We start from the raw sequence: 3,775 nt of genomic DNA on the forward strand, positions 1-3,775 counted from the left end.
AGGAACAAAAGTAAGCCATTGCTGCTCTATTCAGCAGCAGCAGAGTGGAATCAGTGGAGCTTTATATGGGCTAAAGTAGTCTTACTGAGAGCCTGACCCCAGACTCCCTGTTCTCTTATCAGGTGTCTAAAAAGACAGGTTCTTTCCAAAAGAGCATTCTATGGCTTTACGGGTATTACTATGCATGCTTCTCATGGAGTCATTTCACAGTTCACGCATAACTCTCAGTGATGTTTTTGCGCCATTAGGACAGGAAAAAAGTGGAAAAGGAGCTCTGAAGCTCTGAAGGACAGGGGGCTCATTTTCCTCTGCAGCCCCATAGAGATACATTTAAAGAGGGGGCTGCCTAAAGAAGGAGGGTTTGGTCCAGGGGTCCACATGCAGCCCCACAGCTCAGCTTACAAATGATCTTCATGTGGACTCAGTGCTAATAAGGCTCACATATTATTTTTTCCAACCGGGACAAAGTTGAAAGCTGTGCCTTTAAAAAGGTTCATTCTCCATTCATACCTGTGTGAGCAAACAGACATTCCTGTAGATATGTCATGGAGAGCTCCACATGCTTGGAAAAAAAAATCAAAGCAAAACAAACATGGAATAAAAAGCAGGCTGAAACTTTTCTACTGATTTTCAGAAACATCTAAATAAAATAAACATCAAAGGAAAAAGGGTCTTGCTACTTTTTTTTTTCTATAAAAGACGTAATGAAGATTGAAGATCCTGGAGAAACTTACTGAGACGTTTGGCTGAGAGTGATGCTATGTTTTTAAGGTAATAGCCTATCACTAACTAAAACCATGTCTGTTCCAGTAAATCAAAGGAAAACACTGCCAATGCTGTTTACTATAGTGAGATCCGTAAGGATGGAAAAGATATGAACTGGTACATTTTGCACTTCTGAGTGCTTTCCAGTCCTTTTGAGCTCTTCCAATCATTTTTTTCTTGATGAAAACATTACAGCGTTCTAATCTTTCTTGAAAGAAACACGGTTATGTGTTTTCATGTATTCAAAAATACTGGAGAGAGATGAGAGGGAAATACAAAAGAATAGACTGGGCTGTTAAAAAAGCAAGTGCTTATTCCTGCCAATAAAATTAAAACACAAAATCAAATCAGATGGGTAATGTAGTTCATGCTTTTAAAAATATGATCTGGCACTTCTATTTTTTGATAGCTTTACACATACACCTCATTTCAGTTTGTATATTTGGTATATCTCTATGTGCTGACAGAAGAGGCAAATTAAAGCCTGTTGGTGGATTCACAGCAGGGAAAGACAGATAGAAGAAGAGGAGAAAGGGTAATTAGAAGTCTCCTTGTATCTTTTATAGAGCCATAAGTGGTTTTCAGCAAGAGTCAACCCGGGAGGAAATTGGCCAAACCTAATGTGCCCAGGTTCTTTTCTTCACTGTTGTGAGTGAAGTGGGCCCGAAGCATCCTGCAGAGGGCCCGGCTTAGCTTCTGGCCCCTGTAATGAGGTGGATGAAAGGCTCTTTAATGTGGCTTTCTGATGAAGGTGGGTAATTTGCATCCTTTTAGTTTAATTAAAACCTTTGCTCCCCCTGCAGCTCAAAGAAGTTTTAGTTGTACGCCATGAAACCAAAGCCATGATGTGATTAGGTTCTGGTTTGAATTGCACATTGAAGGAAAGGCAGGGTGGGCATGAGATGCATCAGAAAAATACTGGAGTGAAAATATTGAGTACATTTACTGGATGGTATAATTTAAAACATATACAGTGGTGTGAAAAAGTGTTGGCCCCCTTCCTGATTTCTTATTTTTTTGCATGTTTGTCACACTTTAATGTTTCAGATCATCAAACAAATTTAAATATTACACAAAGATAATGCAAGTAATATATATATATATATATATATATATATATATATATATATATATATATATATATATATATATATATATATATATATAAAAAGATAAAAAATGATAGTAAAGACATTATAATGTTAAAAAAGATTTCTATTTTAAATAAATGCTGTTCTTTTGAACTTTCTATTCATCAAAGAATCTTGAAGAAATATCAACAAAAATATTAAGCAGCACCACCAGTGATACAAATACATTAGTTGAGCACCAAATCAGCATATTAGAATGCTATAATAAGGATCATGAGACATGGAAGCCTGGATTAATGGCTCCTTAAAATTCAGCTTTGTCATCATAGGAATAGATTATATTTGAAAATATATTAAAACAGAAAACTTATTTTTTATATAAAAAGTTATTTTAAATTGTAATAATATTTTACAATATTACTTCTTTTATTTTTTCAAAAACACCAAATCTTACTGAACCCAAGTTTTTGAATGGTAGTGTATACAGTACAATTTGAGTTTTAGAATTCAATTTTTCATAATGTCCCTTTTTATGTAATGAAAGCTAGTCATTCTAGTGACCTAGAAATCGTGCCGATTTTTAAACAACAGGATATAAAATGAATAAGAAATATTTCATACATTTTTTTAATCTTCAAATTATTAAATTTTCAACATTATTAATCCCAGATTTTATACTTTGGATTCCATTATAGGTGTGAACTGGTAATCTAAAAAAAAAAAGTTTCTAAATAAAGGAAATGTATAAATTGCTATTCAAATAAAGGCTACTTGACTTGACTCAAATTATGAAATACGATCAATATTATTATATCAAAATATAATACTATTATCATTAAATCAGCAGAAACAGTTTCCTCAGTTTACAATTCCCTCATCATCTGTTATTTTATGCCCTTGTACTACTGAAGTTACAGACGGTTGTTTCTCAGTTATGCTTCTCACTTCTCCGCCTGAACTCATTCTTATGTGCCATTTCAAACTCTGTATGTCTGTAGCTCTCTTTTCATGTGAGTCCAGACTGGTTTCAATTCCATCAAGCATCCTTTCATCTTTCCCTTTTTTCAACCATGTCTTTTCTTCAGCTACTCACAAGCATGAATTCATTTGTGTCCATGTGTTTGTGCTTTGAACTTGCCCAAGCTTATTTCCCTACAATGAAAGAAATAAAACAAACACACTCTTGAGAGCCTAAGTTGTGAAGTTCCGTGTCAGATTACAAGTAATCAGAATTATGAATTACATCAGTGTTACAGAGACGCATGATCAAAGTAGGGCTTTAAAAGCATTTTCCAGTGCTTATGATGGTTCTTGTGGTTTGACATCAGACAAATAAATTCTACTGTATTCGAGTCTTTTCTTAAGATACTAAAAGTCATTTAAAAAAATGACAAAAAATGACTTCACTCTGTATATTAAAAAGTGTTCACAATGAAAACAAAATACATGAATATAAAAGCTAGCATTTAGCCAAAATCATTAATTATATTTTAAGATTTTATAGTAAAAGTAATAAAACTTCCAGGTCCCAGGCTCCATGTCAACCCTGTTGCATCATATTTTCACTTCTATTCATTTAATTATCTATAAAAAAATCCTTAAATAATAATAATAATATGATTAAAATAAGATCATTTATTTTTAAATCACTTTATGTTTTGTTATGATTGCCAGCAGGGTACAAACAATCTTAAAATTACAATGCAATTACAAATTAAGTGGATATTTGTAGAATTATCAGCTTTAAATTACAAATTTCTTAGTAGTGCCTTTTTGAAGCCATAATATTATGTAAGGACAATAATACATATACAGATACATATAAACTGATTAATTGCTTAACTAAATGAATGGATTATTAAACTAATTATATATATATATATATATATATATATATATATATATATATAAAATAAAAT

This window comes from Sinocyclocheilus grahami, unplaced genomic scaffold, assembly GCF_001515645.1.
Source record: "Sinocyclocheilus grahami isolate Dianchi unplaced genomic scaffold, SAMN03320097.WGS_v1.1 scaffold727.1, whole genome shotgun sequence".
NCBI classification, from domain to species: domain Eukaryota; kingdom Metazoa; phylum Chordata; class Actinopteri; order Cypriniformes; family Cyprinidae; genus Sinocyclocheilus; species Sinocyclocheilus grahami.